Source organism: Tenrec ecaudatus, chromosome 2, assembly GCF_050624435.1.
Source record: "Tenrec ecaudatus isolate mTenEca1 chromosome 2, mTenEca1.hap1, whole genome shotgun sequence".
In the NCBI taxonomy this organism is placed as follows: domain Eukaryota; kingdom Metazoa; phylum Chordata; class Mammalia; order Afrosoricida; family Tenrecidae; genus Tenrec; species Tenrec ecaudatus.
Window position 1 is genome coordinate 258,893,825 of NC_134531.1, and position 14,189 is coordinate 258,908,013.

Below are 14,189 nucleotides of genomic sequence, written 5' to 3' on the forward strand. Positions count from 1 at the left end.
ATATGGCATGCTGTTGAAATGAAGGCAAGACATGCTATAATGCTAAAAACATCTCTTGTATCTGCTGCTATACTGTATTAGCTTCAAGAAAAACATTTGAAAATTGTATTCTTGAAAGAAAAATTACTTGGTAGCCAGTCTGATTTGGGACAACATATAGGTTGCTGTAAATGATTTTCTTATTTATGTAACTGACAAGTGAAGTCTAAATTTTAAGTGGTCCTTTGGATCAAACAGCTATTAAGTTGTACGAGTGTCTTTAAGCCATTATTTACTTTCCCAAAGTTCTAATAACACTGCATTTTTATTATTTTATGAGCTCTTTGAGGGCACAAGCCTAGCCCCAGGACGTAGCCCCATTTGTAATTTATATTAGGCACTCATATATTGATTAAATAGTTTATTTACCAGACCAATGGAGTTTACAAATTCTATATTGATGACTATAATATGGCCTATATTCAGGATATATCCAAGCAAGGTATAGATTATAAAACAAAAATATTTATTTAGAAATGTAATTTTGCCATATATTCCTGAACTTAACAAATTTTATTGAAAGTAATATATCAAAACATTTTAACAATCTTTATTAATAAATCATAAAATCAATTTTCATATTTCCAATTTTAACTGTTAAATCATGATAATTATTCTATGTTGTGTTAGGCAGGCTTCTCTAGAAAACAAAATCAGGATATTTATGATTATATATGTAATTATAAGGATAGGTTTGTATAGCAAGAGGAATATAACAGCTAATTAGTTTATACAGCAGTACAGCAGGCAGTTCAATCCACTTTCTTGGAAGTTAATATACTGAAGGTCCCTCAACTCATGTAGCTGCTGGTCCAAGGTCATGGAAGCAGGAGACAGATAGATGAGTCTCCCCTGAGGCAAGACAAGCAGAGTTGTACTACAGCAGCAGACAGCAGGGTGGGGCAACAACAGTCAGTAGCATGAGCACATAGCTAAGCAGGCCCTGATGGAGTCTTAAACTCTAACAATGCACTGCAAGACCACATGATCCATGAGTTTGTCCATGGGTAGTGCAGTACACACTTGACACAAAGGGCTAGCTCAAGCGGCAACATGCTTGTTCAATCACCAGGAAGAAAGAGAGATGCGAGGCTGGCCTCAGAAAGCATTTATCTTGGTCACCCTCCAATTAAGCTGTGCCCTTATGCAACTCCAGATGGCACAGTAAACCTATTACGTATGTTTTATAGGAAAATGAAAATAACTTCTTTGACTTTCCTTTTCTTTTTTTCTTTCTTTCTTTTTTTTCCCCCCACTGTCACAAAGTATCTTCCAATCATCTGCTACTGAGCAAACTGGGAAAGGAATGGGTCTCTGACAGGCTTGTTTTCCCTCCAGTCTCTGAAGCTGGCAGAATACTAACTATACTCCAGATGCAATCTGGGGAGGTTGACTTTCCTTTTCTTACATGTACTGTATAATTAAGTATCTTTTATTGTTAAATATTCTAGCTTTCCCTCATTTTTTTACAATAAGAACTCTTTCCAGAATTTTGTCTTTTACTCATCCACTTTTATAAATGACCATATATCTTATGCAATTACCTTTGTTTAAGGTATGAACTGGTGGAATTGAAATCTGTTTTAGAAGCTTTATTTGATGAGGGGTAATGATTTAAAACTGAGGAGAACAAACTACAATCATCCATTAATAATCAGATATTCAATATACATAATATGAATATAGGTAAATTAGAAGTCATCAAAAATTAAATGAAACACCTAAAGATTGATATCCTATGCATTACTGACCTGAAATGGACTGATGTGGGCCACATTGAATCATATAATCATATAAGGCATATGGTTTACTATGCCTGGAATGTCATGTTTAAGGGGAGTGACATTACATTAATCTTCCTAAAGAACATTTCAGGAGCTATCCTGAAGTAGAGTGCTGTCTGTGATAGGATTATATCTGTATATACACAAGGATATACAGAAAAATACAGCTATTACACACATTTATACACACATACTAAAGACATTGAAGAAACTGAAAGATTGTACCAACTTTTTCCGTCAGAAAGCAATCAAACATGAAATCAAGATAAATTATTGAGCACTATGAATTGGGCTGTGATTTGCACTGTGAGACCACTGGTGCCTCCATTAGAGAATGACTGGGCTTTCTACTCCCGTTAAGAGTTTCCGTCTCAGACACTCACAGGGGCGATGCTACCATGTCCTTATGGTTGCTGTGAGTCAACATTGTCATTTTGTTGCAGTGAGTTTGCCTTTCGCTTTTGTTTTTTTTGAGAATGCGGTAGTTGGAAATGAGGAGGGTGAAATAGTAGTTAGAAAATATGGCCCTGATGATGGAAACAAATTGGAGGTTGCACGTCAGAATGTTGCAAGACCATGACTTCTTCATTACAAATAATTTTTTTCAACAATGTAAGCAGGGATTGTTTTCTTGAATAATACCAGGTGAAATACACAAGAACTGATTTGACTACTTCTTTGGGAAGTAGTCGATGTGGGAGAAGTCTCCTGCAGGTAGACAATGGAGAAGCTCTCAGTCAGCAGCCAAGCAATGCCAGGGCTAACTGTGGACCAGACTATTAATAATTCATCTGTAACTTCAGGTTGAAGTTGAAAATTAAAACAAATCCACAATCAGATTAATCTTGGCTTACAGCAGAGAATATCAGAAAAAATGTTTACTCATATTTTATTGACTATGAAAAACCATTTGACCGTGTGGATCATAATTATGGATAACTTTGAGAAAATAGGAAGTTCAGAATATATTACTGTGTTCATGTTCCTATGGATGGAACAAGAGTTATTTTTTCTTTTTTTTAGTAGTAAATACTAGTATCTTTATTTGTAGCATAAACCCATTATTTTATACATTAACTCAGTCAATTTTACAGTAAAGACAATGTATTTTATGTACAATTGTAGAGGACACAATGCAGGTAACTCCAACTTAAAAAGACTGTATTTTTTAAAGTTCATTGAATTGCTTGGAAAATAATTTGCTTTATAGAAAATAGTAAAAACGTTAACATTTGCCAGGCTAGTTCACGTCCATTTAAATTAAGGAATGTTGAATTATACATTCCTTAATTCAAGAGTTATTTTTCCAAACAGAAAAAAGAATGCTACATGATTTAAAACCAGTAAAGATCTTCATCAGAGTTGTATCCTTTCACTGTACTTATTCAATTTGCATGCTTAGCAAATAGCCTGAGAAACTGGATTATATTAAGAAGCTTATGGCATCAGGGTTGGAGGAAGATTTATTAAAATCTTCAATATGCAGACGGCACAACCTCGCATGCTGGAATTGAGGAGGACTTGAAGCACTTGCTGATAAAGACCATAGGCTGCAGTCTTCAGTATAGATTTCAACTTAATGTCAAGAAAATTCAAATTCTCCTAGTTGGACCAATAGACCACATCATGATCAATTAAGAAAAGATTAAAGTTGTCAAGGATTTAATTTTACTTGAATTCATAATCAAAGGTCATGAAAGCAGTAGTCAAAAAAATCAAACAGTCTATTGCATTGGGCAAATTTGCTGCTCAATATTTCTTGCTGTACAAATCACTTTGAAGACTAAAGTCAGTCTTTCTTTGCAATTATGTATAGGAAAGTGACAACTGGAAAATACTAAAGAAGATTGTTGAAGAATCAGCTCATTTGAATTATGGTGCTGGTGAAGATTACCAGCACCTTGTAAAAAGCAAATCCAGTAGAAAAAGCAAATCTATATTGCATATATAAAGCATTCTACTTAATACTAGGTTCTATAATTCATTGCAATAGCCACCATGCAGAACTCATAGACAACATTCATAATTATGAGGGTTTATTAGGGAAGTTAATATGTTACATGTCAAGATAAGTCAAGCATGATACACAGAAGGATGCCTTTGATTGAGGTATGTATTTTGTCTTTTAGTAGACAATACCACCAAGGAAAAAAAGGGCGTGACTTCATTCCTACCATCTTCTAAGATTAGGAATTAACCCTGCCTTAATTCTGTCCACTGGTATAACAGAGAACTTCTTCCAAAATGGGATTATAGCCACAAGCATAGAATCCAGAATTATAATTTTTCACTAAGTAATTATGGTTAGAAGGGCCATTTTAATGGAGTACATCCCATACAGTCGGAATGCTCCTTAGAAGTGAGGATGGGGAAAATTGGTATCATGTTTTGGACATTTAGGATGGAGAGAACTGTCTCTGGACAAACATCGTGCTTGATAAAGTAGAGGGTCAGGGGAAAGAGAAGACCCTCAAGGGGTTGGTTGATGCCCTTCTTACGGCAATGGGCTCAGACTTAACAACCATTTTTAATATAGCACAGGGCTGGGCAGGGTTTTGTTGTGTTGTACATAGGCTAGCTATGAGTTGGAAACAACTCAATCGAGCCAAATAGCAACAATAGAAGCACAGGCATTCTGAAAAGAAAACAGAAAAGTACATTTCTTTTAATATATGATATTAGGTTTTTTATGACTCTGTTAGTTAATCTTGTTATATAATGTATTCCATGCCTTATACATATTTAGCAACAGATCAAAGGAAACCCCAGATTTAGATTTAGCATAGCTAGATAATCAGTTAAGTGTGTTAAAACTCTTTAGAATTATACACTAGAATTCTGACAACTCAGAAAGTTAAACTTTTAAAAATTGTGTACATGAAAATAAACACATTTTTTGAGAGGGAGGTCAAATTTGATTTGTCTTGGGTCTCCTTCAACCCCAAAATTTCCATAGTTCTCTAAAGTGTGTCATTTCACTTCAAGATGCTCAATGTGAAAGTATGGAGAAAATAATCTTATAAGATTTTTTGTTATGGGAAAAAGCATTTTTGCCATTAAATATTTCTGCTTTGAAATATCAGTCAATAAAATTGTTAACAAAAAAAGCAAGAGACAACCAAAAACCTTTTATTTTCTTTAACTGTAGTGGTACTTCCCCTATGTGGGAAAAATTTTGGAAATTTCAAATTATCACAAAGAAATATTGAATCACAGCTCTTCTTGCTAGTTTTAAGACACATTGCTAAAAACACTTGTTTGACAATTATAATAAGATAATTATATAATAGCATTATATTTTCAGTGGTTATTTATTTTGTAAGGAGCATTCATGGTTCTGTCTTGTTAAGTGTTGAATTGTTAACCACAAGGTTCAAACCCACCAGCTACTATTTCTTTCTGTAAAGATTGACAACCTCAAAAACCTTTACAGGAAATCGACTGTGAGTCTGAATCCACTTGATGGCAACGGGGTTCAGTTTTGCCACAACTTTTCTATTTCAGATGCAGAATATCTCATTTCAAATATGGAATATCTTTACCCTAGAAATCTTTAAGGTGACATGTTGGTGCTGTGGGTTATGACGTTAGGTTTCTAACAGATTTCAAACTCATCAATGATTCCACAGAATAAACACAAGACTACTCCCATATTGGAAAATCCTTCAATAGTGCTGAGACCAGCTGGAATCTACTCAATGGCAGTAGTTTGGTTTTCTTAGTTAACTTGAGACATCTTATATATTAGGGCACGGAAAAAAATCTTATTCAGGAAAAAAAAGGAAATGATGATTGTAGTAAAATGTGATTTTTACACTCAAGTGGGTTTATATGATGAGATAACAGATCTTTTCGCAGATCATCTAACTTTTTTTCACCATAGATTACCACATTTCCCTATTCAAGCTTAGTTTATGATTAAACAGGATTGAATGCAGGACAGTAGACCAACATGTGGAATTATAAAAAAAAATAAAAGGGAAAGAAAAAGACAGGAGAGTAAATTGATTAGACGTGCATCCTAATTTAGTCCCACTCCAGATGGGAAGTACTGTTAGACAAGTGAGGGTAAGAGAAAAGGTTGATTTAGTTTACCAATTTATTTTTAATAATTCTGAAAGGATATGGTGCCAAAGCCAATTTTGTTATCAACATTGGATTTAAAGTTACCAACGTAATGAGTCACTGCTGCTGATAACAGAGAGGGAGAGATATCCAGATTTGGGAACCCCTTATACAAGAAAAGGGAGCCCTGTTTTTCTACCAGCCACTCCTTCAGATAGAAATGAGGTTTTCAGCTCTCATAAAGATTTAGAGCCTTGGAAATTCACTCTTTCCTAGCGGGTCATTAGGAGTTGGAATAGACTCAGTGATGATGAGTTTGATATTTTTGTTTTTTGTGAAAAATAGTATAATTTATGGTAAATGGTTTCTCAGTGAAGATGCGGAAACAGGGAAAATTAATTCTGTTTTTAGGCAGAGAACAGATTATGTGAGTTTTTATGTGACATTCACCCGGATGAGACTCGTAGCAAGAATTAACGTACATTTGTCTGTGTAGTGTGCTTGTCTGCTAATGAAAGATTGAAGAATTCACACCGCACAGAGGCACCTCAGAAGACATTCACTTCCCTTCAAATTGACATTGAAAAGCACATGAAGGTCATGTCTACAATGACACCCATAGGGACACTATGAACCATAATTGGTTACATAAAAAATGGTTTCAGACAGTTAACAAGAGTTGTCAGTTTTTTGGAAGCCCACCTGACTCTGACAGTTAGGAAAATAGTCAGATCAGAATTACAGCCATTAGTGAATCAGCTATAATTATTAGTAAGCAAGAAACATCCCAGTTGGACAAGAAACAGGAAGAGGAAACAAGAAGCTGTATGAGATCCTAATTCTCATGTTGATTGGAGAAGAATAATTATTCTTTATTCTTAATCCCCACCTTCCATTTGGGAACAAGAAACAGGATATGATTTAGGCTAAATATAAGGCTGAGCAACTGTAATTTATTTTTCATAAAATATTTAAATTACAAAATTGGACACAATTTTAAATTTCCAAGGTTGCAAGAAAAATGGATTCTTCACCCAAAATACACGTTTTCCACAATATTAATGATGACTATACATGTGGAGTTTTCCAGGTGGAACATAAGGAAATCAATTTGATTATAGCTATGGGAAGAAATGATGGAGAAGTTCAATATCATCAATCAAACAAGGCCAGTAGGTGTGAAACAAATGAACAATAGCTCATATAGAAGTTCAAATTCAGGTTGACAAAAATTTTTAAAGTCCATGAGAGCCAAAAACCAACCTTGAGTATATTATACATGAATTTTAAACATCATAAAAATAGACTTGACTCATTGAACAGTAACAAGAGAAGGCTTGATTTGCTTTAGGATGACATCAAGAACATCATACGTAAAGAAAACAAAAGAGTACTCGAAAGATAAGTAATAGAGGAAAGTTCAAAGAGGATTTTAGAAGAGACTCTGAAACTTGCTAAGTAGCTAAAGCAAATGGAAGAAATGATGAAGTCAAATATTTGACCAGAATTTAATAAAAAGAAGTTTGAGAAGCTAAGTATTATAATGAAATGTGAAAAAACCTGGAGTTAGAAAACACAAAAGAGGGATACAATCAATATGTATCAAACTGAACACATTGAAGAAAAATTCAAAGTCAGAGTTGTGTATTTAAATATTCTATGGGAAAAATATTCAATGTTTCAGGAAGCTTCCAATGAAGAAGGAGGGGGATAAACAGAGTCACTATATTAAATATAACTAGTCAACATGCCACTATTTCATGAGATAGTATATGATCCTGAACCGAAGGTAATAATGAAGTCCCAACAGCATTCACAGAAACAGAAAGCTCAAGGAATTAACAGAATGTGAACTGAAATGTTTTAACATGTCGATGCAACATTGTAAGCACTCATAAGTCTGTGCTAAGAAATTTAGAAGACAGATACCTGGTAAACATAATTGGAGAGATACAAATTTATACCTATCTCAGAGAAAGGTGACCCAACAAAATGCAGAAATTATCCAACACTATCCTTATATCACATGCAAGTAAAACTTGGCTGATGATCATCCAGCAAAGATTGCAGCAGGTACTTGGACAGAGTTGTTGTTATGTTCCAACACGACACTTCCTACTCTTCAAGACCTCATCCACAACAGAACTGAACACTGACCGATCCTGTGCTATCTCACAAATGTTCCTACGCTCGAGCCCATTACTGTAGCCATGGAGTCACTCCAGCTGCTGGAGGGCCTTCCTATTCTCACTGCCCTCTACTTTGCCAAGCATGATGCTCTTCTGCAGGTTCTCCTGACAACCTGTCCAAACATGTGAGACAAAGTGTTGCCAGGTTTCTGGTCTAAGAACAGACAAAGAAGAAGGAATTGGATGCTCAGTTTGGAGGCTGTATTCACTGAAAACCTTATGGATAATTTGAAACACTGCCAGATACTGAAAGCCTAATGAAGGGAAGGGGAACATTGTCAGAGATAGGACCAGAAGATGGGCTCCTCAATTCAAGGACCTTAGAAAAGTGGCTAAGGAGGAGCTACTTTCTTCCATTGGAGCTTGCCACAGGGATGTGAGTTGGGTAAAGCCTGGGAAAGTGAAACCTTGGGGAAAAACTCAACATAGGAGAAACAGTTGTAAAAAATGCTTAACAATAAGAACTTTGTATGAAATATGAATCTAGTTATAAGTTGTCAAAAATGAACTGGAAGGCATATGTATATTCATATCCTAGATATTAGTGAGCTGAAATGAACTGGTATTGGCTCTATTGATTCAGAAAATTGTATGATTTACTAGACCTGAAATGACACAAACAAGAGGAATGGCATTATATTCATTGTTCAAAAAAGCCATAGTTAAAATGTGCATTTCAAAATCAACATGGAAATTGCAATGCTGTATATGATAGGATGATATTTATTTGCCTTCAAGGAAATCCAATAAACACAACTATTACTCAAATTTATTCATCAACCACCAAAGTTAGTAATGAAGAAACTGTAGAACTCTAGCAGAGACTACAATAGTAAATGGATCAAACACATATGTAAGAGGCATGCATTAGTAATGATTGGCGACTGGAATGAAAAGAAGTTGAAGCGAAGAGGAGGAACAGTAGTGGGAAAACATCGTCCTGAGGAATGGAACTACATATCTCACGCTAGAATTTTGAAAGACAGCGACTTCTTTATAGCAAATAACTATTTTCAACAACACAAAAGGTGACTATACATATGGACTTCTCAAAATGGAATACATAGGAATCAAATTGACTACATCGGTGGAAAGAGATGATGGAGAAACAATATCAGCAGCTAAAACCAGACTGTGGGTTGACTATGGAAAAGATGGTCAATTGCTCATATGTAAGTTCCCATTGAAGCCAAAGAAAATTAAACAAGTCCAAGTGAGCCACTTGATGCCCTTTAGTCTATCTCACATCAAGTTTGAGAATATCTCAAGAACAGAGTTGACACAGTGGACGCTAATGACAGAAAACCTGATGAGCTGTGGGAAGACATGAAGAACAGCATTCATGAAGAAAGCAAAAGGTCATTCAAAAGACAGGAAAGAAAGAAAAGATAAAAGTGATTTCAGAAGAGACTCTGAAACTTCCTGTTAATTGCATAGTGGCTAAAGGAAGTAGAAGAAAAAAATGAATAAAAAATTTCAAAGGGCAGCTTGACAAGACAAAGTCAAATATTATAATGAAATGTTCAAAGACCTAGAGTTAGAAAATCATAAAAGGAAAACATGCTCAACATATCTAAAACTGAAAGAAAGAAGTCAAAAAATATTCAGACCTGGAGTTTCAATATTGAAAGATTGAAGCAATATATTGAATGATTCAAGACACATCAAAAGAAATTAGAAAGAATATACAGAGTTGCTGTACCAAAAAAAACTACTCTACATCCCACTATTTCTGGAGGTAGCTTATGAAAATCAAACAAATAAACACAAGCCCAGTGGCGCTGAAGGAAGAAGTTCAAGCTGCATTGAAATCATTATCCAAATGGAGGGCTCCAAGAGTTGATGGGCTATCAACGGAAATGCTGCAACAAGTTGGTGAAGCACTGGAAACACTTATGTGTCTATGCCAGGAAATTTAGAAGACATCTACATGGTCAACTGCCTAGTACAGAGCCATATGTATATCCATTCCGAAGAAAGATGACTCAACAGAATGTTCAATGAACAGTATCGTTGATATCACAAGCTAATAAAATTTTGCCGAAGATAAGCAAATTTTGTCTGCCAGTTTGTTATACTCTGGTGGTCTGTGTGTGCTTTGAAAGATAACTTTTCCAATTTCAGGCCACATTCAGAAGAGGACATGGAACAAGCAATGTCATCACCAGTGCCAGATGGATCTTGACTGAAAGCAGGGAATACAAGAAAGACGATTATATTATTTTTTGGACTGTGTAAAGGAATTGGAGCAGGTGGATCATAACAAACTATGGATAACCTTGAAGCGAATGGGGATTACAGAACTCTTCACTATGTTTATATAAATCAAGGAGTATTTGTGTGTACAGAACAAGGGAATACTGCATGGTTTACAATCAAGAAAGCTGTGCGGCAGGGTTGCATCCTTTCACTATACCTATGCAAATCTCTATGTTCAGTAAACAGTCCAAGAAAGTGGAGTATGTGAAGAAGAATTCAGTGTCATGTTTGGACAGAGGCTCATTAACAATCTACGATATGCAGATGACACACCTTACGTGTTCAAAATGAGGAGGACTTGAAATACTTGCTGATGAAAATCAAGGATTACAGTCTTCAAGAAGGATTGGTATTCAATGTAAAAAAAAATTAAAATCCTTATAAGTGGACCAGCAGTTTAACACCATGATCCATGAAGAAAAGATTGAATTTGCCAATGATTTCACCTTGCTTGGATTCTTAACCAATGTTCATGGAAGCAGCAGCCAAGAGATCAAATGACACATTGCATTGGGTGAATCAGCTCCACATGACCACTTTAGAGTACTGAAAAGAAAGAATGTTACTTTGAACACTAAGGTGACACAAGCCTTTCTCAATTGCATCATATGCATGTGAAAGATAAGCACCGAATAAAGAAAACCAGAGAGGAACAAAGACATTTGAATTGTGGTGCTGGTGAAGGATATTGGAAGTACCTTGGGTGACCAAAAATCAAACGCACCAACCAACATGTCTGACTTGGTAGAAGCACAGCCAGAATGCTCCTTAGACCCAAGAGTGATAAAACTTTGTCTTATGTACTTTGTACAGGTTATCACACGAAAACTGTTCCTGGAAAAGGCTATCATGCTTTATAAAGTTGAAGGTCAAAGACAAAGAGGAAGACTATCCAGCAGCTGGATTGACAAAGTGGCTCAGACGTAAGCTTCATGAGGATGGTGCAAACTGAGCAGTGTTTCGTTCTATTCTGCACAGGGCTGCTATGAGCTATAAGAGACTGTACAGCATCTACTAGCAAGAGTCTCATCTTTGGAATTTTCTGTCTTAGATTTGGAATCCTTCATTTTTCTAAGAAGCACTCAGTTCTATTCATGGAAAATAGTATTTCGTGACAACAATCACTAGGATTTCTAGGTTTTTTTAGTGGCCAAAGGAACACATTCTGTATATTATACAGGAAGATGTGAATTCCTATTGTTACTTCCAAATCAAATGAAGGACCATAGAGATATTTTAAAACTCATTTCTCTTACATTTATATCTGGCTTTTCCAGTTCTGAAAGGCACGAACACAACTACTCACTTGTTTTATCCCACAGTACACACATATTAGTCACAGTAAAACGAATTTCACTACCATAATTCAAAGCAAAACCAACAAACAGCGTTTTAAATTCCTTTATTTTTAACGCATATATTTTTCTTAAAATCATTTTATTGGAGGCTCATACAACTCTTATCACAATACATACATTGTATATAAACACATTTGTACATTTTTTGCCCTCATCATTCCCAAAACATTTGCTTTCTATTTGAGCTCTTGGTATCAACTCCTAATTTTTTTCCCTCTCTCCCTGCTCCCCCCTCCCTCATGAACTCTTGATGATTTATAAAGTATTATTATTTTGTCATATCTTACACTGTCCAATGTCTCTCTTCACCCTCTTTTCTGTTGTCCATCCCCCTTGGAGGAGGTTAGATGCAGATCCCTTTCCACCCCACCCTCCTTCCACCCTCCTGGCTTGGCCACTCTCACCTCTGGTCTTGAAGGGATCATCTGTGCTGGATTCCCTGTGTTTCCGGTTCCTATCTGTACAAGTGTATATCCTCTGATCTAGCCAGATTTGTAAGGTAGAATTTGGGATTTTGATAGTGCGGGGGTGGGAGGGGAGCATTAAAGAACTAGAAAAAAGTTGTGTTTCATCGTTGCTACACTCACTGCACCCTGAATGACTCGTCTCCTCCCTATCACCCTTCTGTAAGGGGATGTCCAGTTCCCTACAGATGGGACCCCAATCTGCACTTCCCCTCTTTCACAATGATATGATTTTTTCTACTTTGGTGCCTAATACCTGATCCCTTCTCTACCCCGTGATCACACAGTCTAGTGTGCTTCTTCCATGTGGACTTGTTGCTTCTGAGCTAGATGGCTGCTTGTTTACCTTCAAGCCTTTATCTGTAGTTAAATTCCTGCTTTAAGTCAGTGTGAGAGTATGACATTAACTTGATTTTATTTTGAAGGAAACTGCTATATATGTGTATGTGTACTGTGTTTGTGTGTGTGTGTATATATATATATATATATACTTTGCTTTTTAAATATTTTAACTCTTGTTTCTATCAATTTGTAATATTTTGCTCACATAATATGAGGGAGCTTCAAAAAGTTCTTAGAAGATGTAATAAAAAGATAATGAAACTGCTCTCTGAATTTTGGAAGCTTCTCCCATATGCTTTTCAATCAGACACTATGTTTTTTGATAATATCTTCAGAGATTCCTTCATACCCAAGAAACAAGTTTGTGAATGCCCTGAAAGCCTGGCTATGCTTCTTCTCAGGCTTCAACTTCTTTTTCCATTGTGTATGGCATTAAACCTCCTATTAAAATGATCTTTGGCATCATCAAAAGTGTACATAATTGTAAGAAGAGGGTTCCTTCTACATAATTGCTTCTGGTTTTAAACACAATTTTTTGTATGTTTCCTCCCGTTGACGTTTTTCCTGTCCTACAGTTCCTGTTTATGCCTTTTATTCCTTCTTTTCTTAATTCAAATTTAATTCTATCAACTGTCATAAAACACACACACAATGAAGTGGTTAATGTGGACCGGTTCCACCCAAGGGACACAAGAGTGAGGCAATAATGGTAGCCAAGAAAGTGTGTGGTAGGAGCAAAGTGTCAATGAATGCAATTAGATTTAAGAGACATTAATGGTACACAGGTGAAGTGGGGAGATTGACTATCTGTAAGTAATAGAGCAAATCAGTAAGTGTACTGGTATGGAATAATGATATCCAGGTTTCCCGGTAACAGATAGCAGGAAAAAAAGGCCAAACTGAACTCTGGTTTGACATTTGTGCAAATATTGATGTGAACTCTGGTGCAAAATAAGAGGAATCCTTTCATATTTGCTTTAGAAAACAAACAGAAGGGGGTCACCCAGAGTGCTCAAACACTTTGAAAAATGTAACCAACATCTCTGGACAATGTACGCCGTCCTTTTACATGGGAACCCAATTGACTGTACACATGTTCATCAATATTATTAAAATTATGTTGGACCTTTTGATACTAACACATATAGAAGTAGATATAGATTCCATTGTATGCATAGATATGCATAAGGTAACATCCAAAATACATTCTTTAAAATGGATTACATGATTCAGACCTTGTGTGAAAATTATACTAAAATCCTTTAGTGTCCTGCTTGGTTACTCCCATCGCCAGTGTTGTCTTTGCTGCAGCTACTGGAGCTGCTGGCAGAGGCTTGAAGAACAGACAGCAGTGGGATAAAAGCAAGAGGAAGCAAGCATGAAAGGAGCAGACTGTGTCTAGTCCTGCCTGCTGTTCATCTGCCTGTACACCAAAAGCAGCCTCGGCCCTGCATCTCTGCCAGCTCCACCCGCCTGGCAGGCAAACCTGAGAGCTGGTGCCAGAGCTCTGCCCCAACTATGTGTATCTCGCCCAAGATTCAGGGCTGCAAAAAAATCTAGGTGTGGGGTTGTTAAAGCTATTGAGAAAATCCTCCATCCTCTTGTTTCTGACTCATCAAGATCACATGAGAAAGAGTAGAACTGCCCCATGGGTTCCCAGAAGTTGTCGATGTTGCAGCAGGAAGTGAT

General features: G+C 36.2%; 1 non-coding gene across 1 annotated transcript; it reads right to left on the reverse strand.

Moving 5' to 3' along the window:
- Nucleotides 1–1,292: 1,292 nt before the first annotated feature.
- On the reverse strand, nt 1,293–1,430 carry LOC142441538 (small nucleolar RNA SNORA7). Its single transcript, XR_012782911.1, has one exon. It is a non-coding gene; the product is annotated as a small nucleolar RNA SNORA7 (small nucleolar RNA).
- Between the last annotated feature and the right edge of the window lie 12,759 nt (nt 1,431–14,189).